This window comes from Rhinoderma darwinii, chromosome 8, assembly GCF_050947455.1.
Source record: "Rhinoderma darwinii isolate aRhiDar2 chromosome 8, aRhiDar2.hap1, whole genome shotgun sequence".
Lineage (NCBI taxonomy): Eukaryota > Metazoa > Chordata > Amphibia > Anura > Rhinodermatidae > Rhinoderma > Rhinoderma darwinii.
In genome coordinates this window covers 88,674,323-88,695,535 of record NC_134694.1, presented here as the reverse complement: position 1 = coordinate 88,695,535, position 21,213 = coordinate 88,674,323, and the positions used below count along the sequence as shown (strand labels likewise).

General features: G+C 38.0%; 1 protein-coding gene across 1 annotated transcript in view; it reads left to right on the top strand.

Annotated features, from left to right (window-relative positions):
- AFF2 (ALF transcription elongation factor 2) overlaps positions 1 to 21,213 on the top strand; it is a 413,486-nt gene that overhangs the window by 102,751 nt on the left and 289,522 nt on the right. The window lies entirely within an intron of this gene.

Below are 21,213 nucleotides of genomic sequence, written 5' to 3'. Positions count from 1 at the left end.
ATCTGCAGACTCATGATATCACTATTATGCATGGCGGAAAGCATTCCTGTCATAACATATGTTGCATGTATGGTGTTATTGGATGAAGATTGCAACATTGTTAACATCAGGCCGTTTATATAACCCCTTAATAATATTCTTCTGCACATATTTGTACAAAATGGTCTTTTCTCCTAATACGCCTTGTTTAAAAATAAACTAATACTGTATGTGAAACTTGGAACTTATCTAGTTTACAAAAACTTATTTTTAATATCTTATTAAGGCATTCTGAATTTATAGAGGGAACTTCTCCCAAATAGCCAAAGCAGAGAACAGCTAGAAATATAATTTTTTGCCACTGGAGGATCCAGAATGCCCATGGATTACAAGAATAGCCCATTGATTTTAGTGGGCACCAGGTAATGCTTAATTTCCCTTGTGGTGGAGCTTCAGGGAATCAAACACTTGCAGTCAGTTTCCATTAGAGATTACAGTTTATCACTGGTGGTCGTAGCTTATCACTCGTGGTTCCATCACCAGGACACCCTGTAATCAATGTATTTTTTGAGAACTCTTCAAAAAAGGGACTGTCAAAAGCAGACATCCTGTTTAAGAGGGTTTATATTGTTGATTGTTGCAAATGGACAATCACTAATAAGTAAACCCCTACTGAGTGTGTGCTCATTTGGCAAGAGAATACAAAAGACAAATTCTTGTCTAAAGCTGCCCATACACATGAGATAAAAGTCAGCCAAATAACCGATTTGGCTATTTTGGCTGACCATCGCTTGAAAAATTAACATGAGCGATCATTTGTGATGGCTGACAGTAGACTACCGTCTGTTGAAAATGTTATTGGCCAGGTTGGAAAACTACATATGTATGGCATAATCAGCTGAGTTCAGCCGATCATTTGCCACTTTGCCCAAGCAACAGGGCATCAGAAGGGAGTCAATATTTCTAAAGCCAGTTTCATCTCTACTGTTGCTTGTGGACTCATTCGTACGAGATCATTATTTTAGGTGTATGGCCAGCTTAAGATTGTCCTATATCTTTGCCTTCATTGAGCAACAACAGCTGCCATATGTGGAAATCTTTAAGAATACTACTAGGCATCACTAGGAGAGGCTCACTTTAGATTAGATTATTAGTTTAATATTCTATCAAATGTCATACTGTTGTATGCAAAAATTACACCCAAAATGCTTATTAGGAGATCATAAAGATTGAGCCCTATCCTACTTGTAAGAAACAGGGTACCACTGAATGGCCAGTAAATTATATTCCCCATCCTCATAAATGGCCGTGGGCATAATTGCACCCACTAGTTCTGCATGATCACTTTCTGAAATGAGAATAATGTTTACTAGTATAACAATTTAGATGAAGCACAAAAAATATGAGCTAACATGTGGATAATAAATTGTCAGTTGCTCTGAATATATTAGAAATCTTTTATCAAACTTTCGGAAGCAAGACAGATGGTACAAAACGTTGAGAGTTACATCTGAATGAAATCCAAAAATAAAAGAAATAGAAATAAATAAAAGTGAACAAAAACAAGAGCCGGAATCTAGAGACTGACGATGTCCTTTCAAAGTCAGATCCTAAAATAACTACATAATTCCTACTTATCTTGTTCTCTTTGTATTTTTCATTCTCCCGATTAATTCACCAATTTGAATTCTAACGATGCTTTGTATTTGATACAAACAATCCTTTATGTTTACTATCAATAATTTGACTTTTCCTGTCAGTCATATTCAGATTCAGGACTCTATTTTCAAAGTGGCAGATACAAAATCTCATGAACAAACCGCAATAGTTTGAATTATATAACATAAATCTTGCTCAGCTCTGACAACCTTGTAAATAAATATGGCTGGCTTTGTGTAGGGCTCTGTCTAAATATGTTGATTTATTGTAGCAATAGCATTCTGCCTATGAGGCTTATTTATTTATATCCCAGTGTTGGAAAAATTCCTTGCTCACGTCGGCTTAGAGACTAAAAACTGAAAGGCCATCTGCATACATTTGTATACTGAAGTGATTTGGCATTTAAAGGTGCCGTCGTACTTACGTTTCATAATGAAATTTTAAAATATAAAGGCTTAGCTTTGCTGAAGGGTGATAGGATGCGAAGTGAAAGAACTGAAATTAAAGCACTTCAGCTGGTTCTGTTGTCTGTAGGTTAAAAATAGAAAAGAATAGTTAGAATTATTGATTAGAACCACTGAATCACAATGGAGTATACGGTAATAAAAATAAAGCCTACGTAAAAGGTGCTTCATGCTTTTCTTACTTAAATAAGGCTTAAATAAAAGGTCACTTGCATTGGTCCCACTTGCTAACATACAATTTTATCCCTGAGACCTAATCTTCGGAGGCAAAGCTGCAGGGAGAAAAGTGGGGGTGGGGTTTTTAAACCAAAATGATGTCTAGGAACATATGGAATCTGTCTGTATAGCAGACACATGCCATCTATAGAGAATCTCGGGAATTCACTGGGGGGGGGGGGTCTTGGTACCAGAAACCTCTTCTTAACAGAGAAAGCTCTGAGTTATATATTTAAAAAAAAGTCTGCTATCACTAGGGGGAGCCAAAAGCATACAGATTTATTAGAGAGTTCTATTGAAGCTTTGTAAATACCTCTGCAGTGAGCTCCCTCTAGTGGCAGCTGCAGACCGACTGATTTTTATCATTTAACAGTATGGTTGTGTGTAAAAAGCAGGAGATTTGGAGCTGTGTAATTGGGGCTCCAACCTATATAAATAATTCTGTACCTCCATTAAATACAAATTAAATATAATTCTAAGTATATTTTCTTGCCCTTGTCCACCTTGATCAATCTTTTTGCCATCCTAAACAATATATTAACTGTATAAGTATATTATTTTATAATATACATTTTTAACCAATTAACCACCCTATGCATCCAGGGACATTAAGTATTAACCCTAGACCACTATGGGCAATTTATATATGTCCTTTAATATGTCCATGTTCTCAATGTTCTCAGTTTAACATGGGCACACACAGAATTTAACCACTTCCATTGTAAGCTATATTAATATGTTGAAGGAAATCCGAGTACCAGAAGGAAACCCACACCAACACTAGGAGAACATGCATACTCTATGAAGATCTTGCCTTGTTTGGATCATGCCTTGAGCACTTAAATTATAACTCCAACCAAAGGCAGACCTGATACTGCATGATTGAATGAGGATCTCATGAAGATCCTTCTAAAGAACAGGTGGTAGGACTAGACAAATGACAACTGCAATTGTGAGTCATAACAGTTGTTCCTTTTTTCCTTAAAGCAGTAAGGGGAAACCTAGAACTTCTTCAAGGACATGCGGATATGCAATGGCAATATTAATCGACAAAACATAATGACAAATGTATAAGATACTGTTCCTGATGTCACAAATATATATGGAAGCTGAATCCATCTATGCATAACAGTAGAGATCAGATAAAAGTGTCAGAGTTTTTTTCCAGAAATGTTGCCACTTTTATGCATGGGCTGCATCTGCTTTTGCAGCTCAGTCACGCTCACCTGAATGAGGCTAAGCTGCCATACCAGACATAGCCCATGATTTTTTTCTAAAATTATACAACCCATTTCGATTAAATGGTTATGCCCATCTTATAAAGTGACTAGTATATGCCATAATTTTCTGATCAGTAGGGGTCTGACCTCTGGCTCCCCCACCGATCCTGAGAATTGAAGGGGCCGCTGCCTCCCCTTCTAAGTTTTCCCTTCCCAGTGGCTCTTCAACCGCCCAGCTGTGCAAGGAAATGTAGCCAGTCCAATTCACTTGAGTGGGGTGTGCTGCACTTCCCTGCACAGCAGGTGGCTGTACCTTCAATTTCAGGATCGGTGGGGGTCCCAGAGGTCAGATCATAAAGTAATAGCACATCCTAGCAATATGCCCTCACTTTTGATGAGTGAATTTCCTTAATTCCATTTCAGCCCGAATAAAGTCACCACTAATCGTAAGTCCTCCGATAGCCCTGTCAGACTTAGAGAGTCAAAAATTAAAAATACCATACTCACCACTTACCCTGGTCCTCCATAGTGACCTGTTCCTGACCAGCGGAGGTGGTAAATATGATATATATATTTTTTTAAATCCCCCTTTCTCCCCTTTTTTTTCCATAATCTGCAAAGTGGCAGCCAGTGGCCGCCATTTTAATAATTTGTGTGCCGCAAACCACTAGATTTTGGGATTTCGGCAAATCCGAAACATTTGGTAAATTCGGACCAAAGTTGATATGTGCTGAATCAGTTCGCCATCTTTTTATAACATGGGAATAAGACTTTGCGTTATTGTCACAGTTAGGTGTTAATTATGGCCAAATGACCATATAATGACTTACATGTGAATATTTGTACAAACCTTAAAAAAAATCTCATGTAGATTGCAAGTACTATTTTTCTCTCAGTAATAATAGCTTCTTCTCCAATAACTCAGTGAGACTACAGCTCAAAAAATGACATATTGGATAACATCTAGAATATTCTTTTTATAGAGTAGCAAACGCAAAGGAAGTGAGTATCATTAGGTCAGTCATACTCTCTGTTCTGCATACTTTCCCTATTTTCTGTCCAGCTTTCAGCTCGTCTTGTCATTATTATATATTTTGCCAAATATTTAATTCACAGTGAACATTTAAACCGGGTTCACACATAGTGTAAATGCTGCAGATTTTCCACAGTGCATTTCATGCGGAAAATCCACAGCATAATACAGTCACAGCTGAGTGGATGACATTTGAACATCTCATCCACACGCTGCGTAAATGATAAGCGGAAAAAAACGCTCAGAAATTGACCTGCAGTGCAGTTTTTTAATCCGCACCTAGTCAATTGTATTTGCATAATCGCTGCTTTTTGTTGCACGTTTTCCCCATTGAATTCAATGGGAGGCAAAACCCGCAAAAAAATAGCAGATTTTTGTGGCAGAAAAGCTGCAATTCTGCCGCAAAAATTGCAACTCAGAAAAAAACAAAAAATCTTATATTTACTCAGAATTCTATGCTTCTTAGTCCAGGCCGGCCTCCTGTGATTGGCTGCCGCGGTCACATGAGATGAATCCAGGACGTCAGAGGGTATGAAACTTTTTTACGTGAAATTTTCCGCAGCAGATATTCCAGCCTAATAACTGCACCACAATTGGTTCCATTTTTCCGCCAGAATTCTGTGCAGCGACCAGGACAGATAGGGTGTGTAACGTCTATGGCCGTGGTAGGTCGTTCTAACTTACCCCTCGATGACCGCGGCCATGGACATCCTGCTGCTGTGCTGCGTCGTCCCCCTGTGAGGCGTCGGCACTCACTTCCGGGTATCGAGACTGTCTCCCGGAGGGTGTGCGCGCGCTCGTGCCCACTCTTAAAGGGCCAGCGCGCATGCATGAAATCATTATCATCAACTCATTTATTTCCTGGACTATAAGAAGGCCACCGCCCTTCTGATCCTCGTCTGAGCGTTGTTGTTGTTTCCCAAAGTCTGCCTTGCAAATGGTCTCCTAAGTGTCTTCCAGCTTCCCAGTGTTCTCTGTACATGTATCCTGTATCCCGTGCTATCCAGTACTATCTTGATCTACTGCCGTGCTGAGCTGTTGTCATGCTGTGCTGCATTTCCACGCCTGCTCTGCTACTCCACGCCTGACGTCTACCTGCCGCCTGGTTCCAGCCGAGCCTGCCTTGCTACTGTCTACATTGCCTCAGGTAACCTTTCTGGACTATAGACTCTGTACCATACCTGTTTGGCCAGCTGCCATCCCGCTACGCGGTACGGCCCAGTGGGTTCACACCCCGCATCTTGACAGGCTGTTTGCTTTTACGCAGCGTATCCGCCCTGTGTGAACATACCCTAACCACAAGCTTTTTTTTATTCTAAAGTGGAAAATTGTCCTAAAGATAGTATTTTTTAGATTTCCTTATATTATATATTCAGTTTGTCAGTACATTATCAGTAATGGACGATGCGAAATAGCCAGGACGTTATTATTATGCAACTAACCTGAAAATAAGTATATATCTGCTTTCGAGCTATACATTTTACAAGTTAATACAACAATACCATAATACACATAAGAGTTCTATTTAAAGGGAATGTGTTGCCAGCAAAACATGTTTTTTTTTTTTTTATTAAACATTTAGTGTGTAGGTGATTAAACATAGTTCAAATTTTTTTTATTTTTTTCACGAGTCAGGAAATATTATAAATTAGATTCTAATTTATAATATTTCCCATTGCTGGTCACTAGATGGAGCTATTCCCAAAATTGCAGCATTGCATGTGGTAAAGCAACCACATTGCTTTTTGCTGCAAAATTGGGAAAAAAGCACTCGCTCTAGTGAGCTCTGAGAATCCCCCCCTCCTTTATCCTGGCTAGTGCCGGGATAAACGAGGGGATTGAACGGTCTAACCTCCTACACTGTGTGTCGCCATTTTTTGAGCTAACACAAAGTGTAGTAGGTTTACATACAGTAGTAAACACACACAAACACGAACATACATAGAAATCTCTTACCTGCTCCTGCCGCCGCGGCTCCCTCCGGCCCGTCCGCTCCGTCTGCTGCCGCTGGTCCAAGTGCACAAGTCCGGAAGCCGCGACCGGAAGTAGTAATCTTACTGTCCGGCCGCGACTTCCGGGCCACAGGAAAATGGCGCCGGACGGCGCGCATTTCAAATTGGACTGTGTGGGAGCAGCGCATGCGCAGTTCCCACACAGACGGCGTACACAGAAGTGGATGGGACGGGACACGTTCGCAGTCCCTATGGGACTGTGGCTGCCGTATTCCATGTCTGTATGTGTCGTTAATCGACACATACAGAAATGGAAAAAAAAATGGCAGCCCCCATAGGGAAGAAAAAGTGAAAAAATAGAAAAAAGTAACACACAAACACACAAATAAATAAAAACGTTTTTAATAAAACACTAACATTAAACTGACATGAAAATTTTTATTTGTGGTGACACTGTTGAACTGGTTAACTGACCTGAATCGCGCTGTCTCCCTAATTTCAGAGCTGTTTTTCTTCCCCCCCCCCCCTGTTCCAGAGATATGTTCCACTGTGGTGTTGGCTCCCTATTTGCTAAGGCAGCTTGAGAGCAGTTCACTCCCCATTGGATAAGAACAGCAAATTAGCATAGAGGGAGACAACACAACAGTGCGCCATATCTCTGAAATGAGGGGGTCCAGCAAAAAGTGAAAAACAGCGCTGGAATCAGGGAGACAGCGCTATTCAGGTGTGTTAACCAGTTCAACTTATATGACCTAGTGACGGTCCTCTTTAAAGGGATTTCCCAACATTAGAACTAATTGCATATCAATGGTTTATGCCATTACTGCCTAAGTAAGGTGAGTCCAACTGTCAACCCACCGTGCACAAGAAAGCCGAAAGGATCTTAATCCCTCTATTTTTGGGATTGATGTGGGTAAGATGCTTACAAATCAAATTTGTTTGGTATATCCAAGCAATATACCATTACCTTCTATACAGGGCCGATTCTAGCTTTTCTGCTGCCTGAGTCGAAAATTTAAATGGCGCCATCCAGATCTTGATTGTCACCCCTGGCTGTTCTACTTCACTAGCAGCCACACACACACACACACACACACACACACACACACACACACACACACACACACAAACACACACACACACACACATACACACACACACAAACACACACACAAACACACACTGCCCACTGTAGATAGTGACGCCCATTGAGCCCCCTGTATATAGTGCCCCATGTAGACAGTGCCCTACATAGAGCCCCCTGTAGAGAGTGCTCCACATAGATCCCCCTGTAGACAGTGCCCCACATATGGGCCCCCTGTAGACAGTGACCGACATAGAGCCTCCTGTAGAGATTGGCTCACATAGGACCCCCTGCAGACAGGGCCCCACATAAAGACCCTGTAGACAGTGCTCCACATAGAGTCCCCTGTAGACAGTGCCCCACATAGAGCCCCCTGTAGACAGTGCCCCACATAGAGCCCCCTGTAGACAATGCCCCACATACATAGTACCCCTATAAATACTCCTGTAGATACTGCCCCCATAGAGCCCCTGTAGATAGTGCCCCTTGTAGATAGTGCCCTACATAGATCCCCCTGTAGATAGTGCCCCACATACAACCCCCTGTAGATAGTGCTCTACATATAGCCCACGCATACAGCCCCCTATAGATAGTGCTCCATTTATAGCCCCTACATACAGCCCCCCTGTAGACAATGCTCCACATATAGCCTCCACATACAGCCCCTCTTGTAGATAGTGCACCACATATAGCTCCCACATACAGCCCCCTGTAGATAATGCCCCACATACAGCCCCCTCCTGTATATAGTGCTCTACATATAGCCCCCACATACAGCCCCCCTGTAGATAATGCTCCACATATAGCCCCTCCTGTAGATAATGCTCCACATACAGTCCCCCTGTAGATAGTGCTCCACATACAGCCCCCCATGTAGGTTGTGCTCGACATACAGTCCCCGCTGTAGGTAGTACTCCATATACTGCCCCCTTGTAGGTAGTGCTCCACATATAGCCCTCACACTTTTAACGGAAAAAAACAACTTTATATACTCACCTAAACCTGTTCCCGTGCCGTCCACTTGCAAGGCAGACCTGCTGTCTTCTGAGCAATTCTGCTGCGGCTGAACAATGCAAGCGGCGCTGAGTGGCAGGACAGATCATTAATCTCTCCTCATGGATGGTGCGCCCCTGCTTCTATAGTCTGAATACCACTTTAAGCAATTACATATATGCTGCTAAAAAGGTGGAGACTTTCCATGTCATTTGATGTCTGAGATGGAGCTTATTTGCATAAGGGGGGGCTTACAGCGTGATATTGTTGATGGGTGGGGCTATACTGTTTCACAAAAGTTTTCCACATTTTTTTATTTATTTTATATTATTTTTTATTTTTCCTAATTCCTTATAATAATAGCGAGATTTTTGACTATTAATTATCATTTAAAGGTGAAAAGGTTTATAGGTAACTATCCAAAAAAGCAAAGCATTATTTTTTTTTAATGTTCCTATTTCTTGCAAACTATATGAAAAGGCATAGGAAAATGTAATGTTCATGTTTTCTATAGCTTACCTAATGTTAACTGAAGCACAATATTATGCGTTAGAGATGAACAGAGGGACAATTGCATGCAGAGAAGCAGGTTGACACTCTCAGTTCCTGTGTCAACAGCTATACTTCATTGAATAAGCTGAAACCTGCTTTGGCAGATCCATTGTCGGAGCTGGATATCTAAATTCAGCTATGCTGATAAAAGGTCAGGTTTACCTCAATAGTATGTGAACTCATTGTTATGCTATGAAATACTGACAATATGAGTGTATGGACAATATACATTTACAGCAATTGCTTTTACCAATGGTTTAACGCTTTAATGACCATGTCTTTCTCGTTTTTGCCTCTCTGCCTTTCAGCAGCCATAACTTTTTTTTTTTTTTTCATGAAATGAAAGTGAAGAAAAAGGCTCTATGAGGCCTTGTTATATGGAGGAAAAAATGAAAAACATTTCCTGCACAGTTTAGGGGTACAAATACATTTCTCTCCTTTATGTAATTTATTTTTGCGGAATAAATATAAGAAAAAGTGATTTTCGACTTTGTTTTTTTGTTTATTTTTTATACTGTTCATGTTTCACACTAAATAACCTGTTAAATAAATTCTTCAGGTTATTAACGTCTTGTAGATACATAATATATGGAGTTATTTTTTTTGTTTTCATGTAATGTATGGGCAATAAAATATATTTCATACTAAACAATTACATTTTATGAACATTTCTTTATTATTATTCATTTTTTCTTGTTAAATTTTTTTAAGCCCATTGAAGGGATACATTTCTAACAACAGTATTCTATACTTATAATGTACTCTATATTCTGTATACTCTATATACTTATAATGTACTCTGTATTCTATACATTATACTGTTATACTACGGCATAGGCTGCTGGTAGGGCAACACTTAGTGTGCCCTAACAGCAGGCTTACAGAACAGACTGCCCTGTGGTCCTGTATAGGTACCCAGGGCTGACTGCAAAGGGTTCCGCTAGTCTCCGATTGGGTCAAAGGGAAACCCTGGGCTACGATGAAAGGGGGGAGTCCCCTTTGATTATGCAACGGTCGCAGACTAAGGCTATCAAAGGGTTAAACGTCTGGCATTAGAGTTTCCTCCGATCGCGACCATATTCAGGTGGCTGCTCTAAGTACAGGATATGTTAGTACAGGTCCTACTCAGCGCATGAGCATTCACTGGTGCGCTCATAAGCCTTTTCTACAGCGACACCAAAAGACGTCGCTGTACTCAGGACCTGCACTGCCCGCCTTCAAAATACAGTAGGCGGTTGAGAAAAGCTTAATCCTATTTTAACAAAGCATTTATTGTCAAAATATATATTTTTTTCTTTTTTGCCTCTGTTTTTGTTATCTATAAAGGCAAAATCCAGCCAAAATTGATTTTGTAACATAAATGTATGTAATCTACAATTATTTTCAGCACCCCTCAGGGATTTAAGTCCCTGGAAATCTCTGACACAAATGGTAAATGTAAAGTGCCATTCAAATCAAATCCTTGATGAAAATCTCTTAGTAGTGCCAAGGAATTTAAGGTGTTGTATAGTTTTGTAAATCAGCAGAGTTTTTAGTTTACAGACTCCATGATGAAGTTTACTGAACTGTTTCTATGGTATATAGAAACATCCATGTTAGGGGGATTTTTATTGTAAGGTAGACAGAGATAATTTGACCAGTCCAACCGATATAAGAAGTGTTTTTTGCTGAGAATTTATTACTTAGAGCAAAGTTAGTGATGAATTACGATTATTTTTAAGTGAATTCTCATCAAAATATTAATTTTATGATGATGATGAAGTGTTGCAGGTTTCTGTTTTTTTTTCTGTTCCGGCTTTTTGTGCAGAAAAATTGTGGCATAATGATTTTAATTTAAAGTAAATGGAAATTCTTGCCCATTAACAAGATGAAAGAAATCCAAGGCACTGGAGATTCCCTTAAAACGTAACGCTTATTCATCTCATCTTAACGAAGGCAGGCAATTTTTTGGGAACACAGGGTCTTTTTCAAGCCAAGCCAAGAACAAGTTCTTATCTTGGCTTGAAAATCTGTCCAGCTGAAATATCACCTGATGAGATGACTAAACGTTATGTTTTTTGGGCATCTCCGGTGCCTTGGATTTATTCTATCCTGTGTATTTGCTACAAAGTGGAAGTCATGGCCATGTCTATGGCCGCTTCCCCCCAACTCATACCTACCTATTCCCAGCATTTTTACTGTCCGGGCCGATGCTGCATCGTTCTTCTGGGCCACCTGGCCACTGGATGTCCCCGCTGCTGCTCTCCTACTGGCGCCATAGAGAGCGGTGAGCCGCCATATCCTATTATTGCAGCGCTAAGAGAATCGCTAAATCAGTCCGCAGTACGGCTCAGTGCCCGACGAAGGTCTCACGACCAAAACGTTGCACATGTAGCCACTGGCATATACTAATAAGAAATAAATCTACGTTAAATACTACAAATGTGTGCCAAATACAATTCTTTTGATCACGTCTTGTCTGTCGCCTGTCCTCACCTTTTGCACGTTTTCCATTACTATCGAATTCTGCCTGCCTTAACCTTCATCTCATCTTATCATGAGTGACCATCCACCTCCTGCCCTGACCTCTGCTAGTATTGACCACATATCCTGCTTACTATTTTGGTACTTTTACTGTCACGTCAGCTCTTGCCAATGGAAAATACTCTGACGGTAGCGACCTGGGGATTCCTATCAGCCAAGCCCACATGTCAGTACAGAGATTAAAAGGTGAACACCTGGTAATCCCTTAAACCTGAATTAGCCCTATAACAAATCTATTGAGAACACAGTGGGTTCACACCATCGTCTGTTGGCCTCATACCTGTGGAGGGTTACACCTTAAACAAAAGTGGTGCAGAAAATCCACATCTACTATTCTTGCCCATTCACATTATACAGTTTAGTACCACATGGCTTTTAAATGATGCTGTATTTTTTCTTCAAACTGCAACAGACCCGATTCATCATGTTCTTGTAATTTCTACATGGTGCATATTAAGACTACACCTATCTTTCTTACGTATTTGCCACAGATACAAATGTAGAGTTTAAAGCAAAATAAAACAAACTGTGAATACTTAATTTTATATAATTATAATAAATTCCTAACATATTTAAACATTTCACTTGTGGGATTGTGTGAGATTAAACACTTGATAAATCAAGTCTCTTCACCGCATCATGAAGCTATACGCTAGGATAATCTAGGGCCTGTGTTCCCTAGGTAGACTGTAGATTGAAATAAATAAAAGTTTAGGAATTCTTAGAGGTACCTAAGGACAACTACTACTGCACTTCACTGTAAATGGCATAATATTGAAGCCCAAGGCTTCTCCAAACTCAAAGTACTGTATATAGGGATTATTTCTGTAGTAAGTATATGTATAGTGTCAATTTATGTATATTTAATCCAATAATGGGTAAATATTTAGGCCATCCAATTACCTTGTATTGCCAAGGAACATCCTGTTTAGCTCTCGCCATCAAGACGGCATAGTCAATTCTTCTGCACCCAGCATATTCTATATCACCACTAAGTAAAACTGATTGACTGTCGTATTTTTTTCCAGTTCATCTCTATAGTTTCAAGTCTAAGTTTACTCACCCTTGGCAGAACTCCCTGCATTGTAATTAAGTGGGGGGGGGGGGGAGGTGCTGTCTCAGGCAGTGATCTTAAGTGTTGGAGTAACACGGTGTGATTATTTGAGCAACCATTAAACATTACGAGTGATGAAATAAACTGGCAGTGGATCAGCACTTTCCCATTTGAGATTTAAAAAAATATCACCCTGTAATATTGATTGTTTGCAGAGTTACATCCATTGTAAATCAATGACACAAGAGACCAATTGTCCTTTAAGTTTCCCTGTCATGCTGCACAGTGATTACAGCTGTTTCTGAAGAGCCTGTAATGCACCGGAATACTTGATACATGGAGTATAACACCTACAGTATAAGTTTGAAGCAAGAAGAAGAAAGTCTGTTCCATGCAACACTTCAATTGCACTTTAGACTCTTTAGACTTTTTTTTGCGTTTCATGATAATAGTTACAACCATTGACTGATGTCCAAAATAATTAAAACATGGAAGAAATATGTTGGCTTGTAACCAATTAGGCGCTTGCGTTTTTATTATTAGAGGAAGTTTACAATGAAGTAAAAATCAATGAGAGGGCCGATCAAAAGAAAAATAACAGAGCAAGTTCCATGAGGGTGAATATAGACCCCCAGTCCAAAGTCCCTGAGCCAACGTATTGGTTGTCATATACCATACACCTTTGCCACATCCCATGTCTTGTTCCCAGTGAGGATTCAGAGAAACCTACTGTAGATTAAGCTATCCATGCTTGTGGCTAAATCAGAGCAGTATGTTCTGTGAACTAAATGGATATGCTGGATCTGCCCACACTGTCCGTATTGTGCAAGAAACAAAATAAATTTGAGGGATTCATATATACGCCAATGAAACCCTCAAATTCATTTTATTTTTCATCTCTGTCAAATTATATCTATGAGGATAAAGTTTGAGTTAGAATAGTGTGGTAAGTCCATATGCCTGAACCAAAAAGTAAAAATAAAGATCTGTTTGGAAGACTGAAACAAATATGGGCAGGGGAAATTGATGTGGATCCCCTATCCAAGAACTATAATATTGTCCTCATCAGCAAGAGGGGTTCGTGCTCTTAAATGGCTTGTCTCGGTTGGATAACCAGTTTCCATATTACCATATTAGGATATGTGGATGTAATAAAGGGGGTTCCTCGCTTGGCACCCAGCTCTATGAGCAGAGAACTTCTGCAAAGAGCACTCACCCATTCAAATGGATTTACATTTACCCTGATGAGGAGCAGTTTCATTCTGAGAAGTGGTTGTCTAGATGTCACGGCCCTTTTAAGCAAGTGTAAGGACTAAATACAAGACAATGGGTGATGTTCCCTACTAATATTTCCTAGAAATAAATAAAGACTAGCTTATATTAGAAGAGGCTGGGAAATAGATCTGCGATTTAATTAATTTGACTTAAAACAAGTTTAGGTCCAAATATCAGTGTCACATGTCTGGCGCTGATCACCAATGATAATGAACCACTTAGTAGATTTCTATTTTGTACCTAATATTACATTAGATTCCTCTACTGACATATCACCTATAAAGTCAAATTCCCATTTTTATGAGGCAAAATAAAACAGAACTGTATGTACTGAAGTATATCACTTACCAGAAAAATCCCTTGCTGCCCCTTCACCCCTCATTGATCTTGCCTTTTAAATAATGTTTCATATATCTTAACGGTATGTATTTTACAATGGTTGCCAAGAATAAACTGTTCTGTATAAAGTAATGCAATACTGTAATGGTAAGTCACATGACACACAATTTACTACAGATGTGAAGAGTTTGTCCTTAAATAAAAGGAAAGGTTATTTTGGAAAAGGGCCAACATCTAATCCACCACTAATGGCTTATGTATTGGATTTTTCTTTTCTTTTAGAAATTGGACATTAATCACCAGTAAAGAAACCAAATATAAATTTGAAGAATGTTCAGATGACGTTGAGCAAGATGAAACACGTTTTATATTTATTACTATAAATATATAATAAATTTAGAAATTGGCCGATTTAACGTTAACACAAAAATTGTAAGCATTGGAATGCAATGTACAGAAACATGTTAGAAAAATCAAAGCCGTAAGCTTTTTCAGAGACCACAAGTGACAAGTCTTCCTTTGTTCTCTTTTCTGTGTGTGATATTGTATCTTGTCAAAGGATCAAATGTGGAAGCTTCGAAGACCATTAGCGGGGCATTGTAAAATGTATATTATGTCTTATTGAGACAGAAGGTGCTGCTAATAGGATTCCGACATTGTTATAATCTTGCAAAGAGTTTATGTGCACTGCATTGAATATAGTTATCATTAAAGCTGATAATGTCAGGGGGAAAAAGTCTGATCTATACAGATGGAGCATAGTTCACAGAGATTATGATGAAACTTTCCTCGATAAAAGATAAAGACTTTATGATGGCTTATGTATATGGATATATGGGTACCAGGTGCAGATAGATTTGTTCATGATATTAAATAAATGTAAGATTAGCATGATAAAATAATAGTTAATGTAGTGAATAACTGATAAATGAGATAGATATTAGATAGATAGATAGATGATAGATAGATAGATAGATAGATAGATAGATAGATAGATAGATAGATAGATAGATAGATAGATGATAGATAGATAGATAGATAGATAGATAGATAGATAGATAGATAGATAGATAGATAGATAGATAGATAGATAGATAGATAGATAGATAGATAGATAGATAGATAGATATTAGATAGATAGATATTAGATAGATAGATAGATAGATAGATAGATAGATAGATAGATAGATAGATAGATAGATAGATAGATAGATAGATAGATAGATAGATAGATAGATAGATGATAGATAATTATGAAATGTTATGATGAATATGAAAAGCATTAGGTAAATAGATTTTCGATAGATTTAACCCTAAACCGAATATGAAAATCATTTGCATTATCATGACCTAGTCAAGAGTCTTCATGTCAAGCTAAACATGGATGTCTTTAATATTAGCCTCCGGACATTTATTCAAGGACTTTAAAATCAATATGGATATTTCCGATTTCTTATGAAGTATACAAAATGATCTTGGCAAGGGATCTTAATTTAAATATATTTACTTAACCCCACGTTGTACTCTAATGGTTTGGCTGCTTGTATTTTAATCAATACGAGTTCTAGACTTACAGGTTTGTGTTTGCTCCTTTTGGAGCCTGATGAATGAAATCTTTAATAATTGTATTCAACTTCTAATTCAATAGTTTTTTGTTGAATTGCAGTAATTAGCAAATTTATGAGGCCAGCACTCTAGTCTGCAATAATAATTGTTGGAGGAATTTATGACATTTATTTTGCTTTGATTTTTAATATATTCATATAACGCATGTAGAATAGATGCCAACATGGCCGAAGATAGCTTTGTAAGGGTGAGGTGACCAGTCCTTCCATTTTGAATTTTGCTGGATTAGAATTCATACTGTAAACTAACTATATTTTATTATTTCATTTTTGGTGTAGGCAGGGATCATTATGGACCTCACACATCATTTATACAATTGAAATGTGAAGAAACGGTGTTATAAGACATCCATGGACACTGCTTGGACTAGCACATTGTATGGCAAATCCTGGCCAGTATAGTTGTACCAGTGCTGTTGTAGCTGTTCTGCTATGTGACTGGCACAATACTTATCTTCTCAATGGTCCCCGAGAAGGACCATAGAGATCTCTTTCTTCTCTATTGTCCTCCAATGGTCCATTGCTTTGCTCCTAATCTTACTGGAAATGTGAGCATCCAACCACCAGCTACTTGAATGTAGCTACTGTATCATGATTCAATATGTGGAGGCAAAAATTTGGAGAAAAGACCACAGGGACAGGTTCGGGTACACGTCTCAGAATTCAGGACCATGTCATATTGGAAATTTTTTGCCATGGGGTTGGGAGTCATACAAAAATGACATACAACCTGCGCTACGCTCTCAAACCCAGGTACTATATACAGATCTGCCTACAAGCAATAACTATATTTTGCAGGGTTTTCTGTGATTACATTTTTTTTTGTTTAAAATTGAAAAATAACAAACCTTGCAATATTCTTACCTTATGGATTGCACTTTTTTCCCTCACCGTCAGTCATGTGCTACTCCTTCCACTCCTTTTGACCCTTCGTGCACACTGTTGTGACCAACATAGGAATGATACAGCGTGTGAATCTTTAATGATATCATGTCAGATATCAGAAGTACAGTAGTTAAGTATATAGCAAAGATCCTTAATTTAAAATTTTGAGCCTACACTGGTCAATTCTAAAATTTTATACAGTTCTATATACTATATATATGAAATGAAGCAGGTTAGCTTTTATTACTTATATATAATTCTTCATTGCAGACCGTTTAGTGAACAGCTAACCCTGGCGCCATCTAGATCAGTGTTATGATCATCTTACCGTCACTTTTTCATAATCCGTCCTCCCCGAGCTGTTTACTTTATGCTGTTTATGACTGCTTGAGGGCCATTAGAACAAAAATGGTGTCTATCTTTGTTTTAATTTGATGCACAGTTATGCCAGAATCGTCTCCCTTTTTATCCTTGTCATGCTGCATTTTTCAGTCATTATCTTCCTGCTCCTCGTACGACAAATGCGACATGACAAGGGGATTATAATAGTGATTTAAATGCACCTTGAAAACACATTGTTAACCAAATTACAATCATTGATGTCATTTACATGTGTCTGCTTTCAGAAGATGAATACATTCTTTTCATGCACTTCCTTAACATCTATAATAATGTCCCTAAGCATTTTAATAAAAAAAAAAGAAAAAAAAAAAAGAACGACAAGCGACTCATTGCAGGTTAAATAAGTGAATGTTGGGATCTAACAGAGGCTTGTAAATATTTCTGACAGCATTCGAGAATTGAAAGAGAAAATTGTGTAAATTGTTAGTTATTATCATTTGGTTTTTTTAAATAAATAAATAAATAAGCGTGATCTTTATTTATTCTCCCCACTGATGGCTTTGCTCTCTTAGTGGGGTATCTAAAGCTTAATTTCATAGGGACCATTTCTATTACAGAGTGATTCAGCACTGATTTACACATCAATTACCTATCCTCATAGAGATTTTCATGCTCCCCTGCCTGACATCAATAAAGCATTACTGCATAAACGCTTTATTTCATATCATTTTTTTATAGGGAAAACAGAGAACTAATCACACGAAGCAACATTACCCTATGATACGCAAAACAATAAATGTTTTATTTGAAACCGCATCTCATTCATCCTCTATTCTCATCAGCTTATCTTCTAGGCCCATTCTGTCCCATAAGGTCCTGGATTTAATCATTTGAATTGTATTTTACTCAGTGGCCAGGTTTCCCATTTCATCTAAATGATTTTGTATAAATATATGAATGTCTATATGAATTTTATTTTCCAGTTAATATAGTGTTGCAATCTTTTTGCTCTGGTCAACCCATCCTACTTGACTGAACAACCGTTTTATTTCCAAAAAATACCCTTAAAATAAGACTTGACCTTTGACCAACATTGTCTATTCAGTTTACACTATGTAACATAGAACAATTTCCTTCTACATAAAAAAAAAAAAAAAACATCAACAAGCTGCTGTTGATGAATCTAGAATTATTGTTTTGGGTCTCTATATATAAGGATGACCTCTTGTCGGTCTAGCTAGCTTATGGACAAATGTACCCCCTGTAGGCCTGATCAATGTTTTTGTATGTGTTAATGAATATATATTAAACTACATAATCGACAATTAGAAAAACAATAAAGCCTTTATAATAAGATCCATCAACAGAAAAATATTTGTGGTGGCTACTGTTTTTTTTCTATGCAGTAAACTGTTAAGAGTAACTACTTGTTGACTATTTCTAAATATCAATCGAGAAAAGCAAACCATATTATAAAGATATATTACAAAGAAATTAGATTTTTACACTTGCCGATTATTGCACCAATGTTAGTCAAAAGTGGACCAAAATGTCCTGGATATGTGTGCATTAGTGACAGATCTATAGGGGCTATTAAGACCGTCATACCCACAGCACATTAAATAATTGTGCACTCGAAGTAAAAAATAAAAATAGACATACATAATAATACAGAAATTGGAACATTCAAAAACTGCCATTAGCCTACTTGTTGGCTGTTTCCATATATCAACAACATTTCTTATACATTGCACATAGTTAAACAAATGGAAAAATAAGTGACATCATAATTACTATTGTCCTAATATGATTAAAGATAGAGCTTCACTTTAAAGTGAACCTATCCCAATATAATGATAAACTGCTTAGAGGGTATGTGCACCTTTTGTTTTATTGCTCTAAACTGCAAAAAGAAAACAAAATTAAGCAACTCTGAAAATAGCCTTATAGTCCTATTGTTTTGTGTGTGCAGCTCCTAGGCAGACTTATGAGTCTCCAAGATAACAGATTAGGAACAGACCCTGTGTAGTCTGATCTTGTAGTCATGGTTCCTTCCATTTTCAAAATATGTGGCCTGACTGAATAAGCAAAATGATAACTAAACACATGAAGCAACATTATCCAATGCTACACAAAACTAAAAATGTCTTATTTAGATATGTGTCTCATTTACCTCCCCCCCCCCCTCCCGTTCTTATCATCTTATCTTCTAGACCTATTTCTTCCCATACGGTCTTGGTATGAATCATTCAATTGTGTGTTATTGAGTGGCCGTGTATGAGGTTCTTTTTTTTTTCCAGTTCATCAAAATTGTTCTAGATGAATATAAAATATGTGAATTTTTATTCTGTGGCTAAAATAATTCTGCAGCATTTTTGTTCACGTCACATGGTCATATTTGACTGAACATCAGATGTACATTCCTGAGGTCACAGTACATGTTAAATAACGTTTATAAATTGCACATAGGTCTCTAAGGGACTGTACTGTGCAGATAATTTAATCTCGTGTTTTTGGCATAGTGAGAAGTCGTTGGTTGACTTATTTTTAGAACTGTAAGAAAAGAGGCTTTATTGAAATATACTTACATAGAGTCGGTAGTTAAGAGATTCTTATTGCCAGGGGCGTGAGTTTCGTCTTCATGGTTGAGAGTGCCAAAGGCAATGTGGCTGGGTGTATTTAAAATAATTCAATCATATACATACATCCAACATTTTTTTTAATAACTTTGCCTGAGACAATGATAGTTAGCTCAATGAACATTTGTATGCTTCCTATATGTTGAATAGTACAACCATTCAGACTACTCATTGTATTTTCGAACTGGAAAATTGAAAATCTGAATTAATTGGTTACTATAAGCAAAACCAGCACTTGTCTTTCTGTAATTTATGCAGCCCCTTATGCTTTACAACAGCTAGTAATCTGCAGTCCAGTGATATAATATAGGGTAGGATAAATGGCAGCCTACATCCTGCTAATGAGTCTTCAGGACAATGGGTAAAATGCAATAGTAATAACTAATATTTTTTATTTATAAGAGGTCAGTGTACAAATACAAATTTGGAAAAGGTATATGGGAATATATAAAAAAATGTAAAAGAAAATATTTACAATACTTCAAAAACTGTCATAAAAATATTGCAATTGTAACACTACTTCTTATATACTGTAGTTAACTCAACAATTGGTGCGCTTTAATCATTGGACTCATGTACCCCCCAATAGGTCATATTTTGAAGGTTTCCTTAATATTCTGCAGGTGATTTGTTGAATTTTTGAGTGGGCCATTAAAAGTTTTTTTTAGAATATAAGTCAAGTGAAGACACTACAACAGCTTAGAAAACTGTGATTGTCAGGTTCATCTAAATTAGTCTAGAAGTCTAGAAAAGGCTAATGAAAGAAAAGATAATGGAAATTATACTATATATTTTTGCTTGTAAAGAGTATGCTTTTACAAATTCATGTTAGCATAACCTTATCCTTTTAACTTCAAATAGCTTGAAGAATGGGCATACATATCTTAGAGGACAGTAGATGTAGGCGCTGCACCCGCTATAGTACCCATGGAAGTGTAGAAGTTGAGAAAGGTCCCAAGGCTTTTGTAAACCTTAAAGGGGTTGACTAGTTTAGAACTCCCAGTTTCGTACACCCTATTAGGGAGTTCTGAGTTAATACATGGTGGTCTTCTCTCCAGGATCCTCATCTATTGGTCACAACACAGAGCGTCTTTCACTCTTGAGGGCCTGTCCAATCTTGTCTTGCATTACATGGATAACCCATTCATTTGAATATGCACTGTGTAATGCCTAAAGGGTAACTAAACGTTCAACAAACTTCTGACATGTCATAGTGACATGTCAGAAGTTTTGATTGGTGGAGGTCCGAGCACTGAGACCCCCACCAATAACTAAAACGAAGCGGCAGAAGCACTCGTGTGAGCGCTCAGCCGCTTTGTTTCTGTTTGCCGTTTTACGGAAAGCTGATGTAGCCGTGTACGGGCCCATAGACTTTCTAT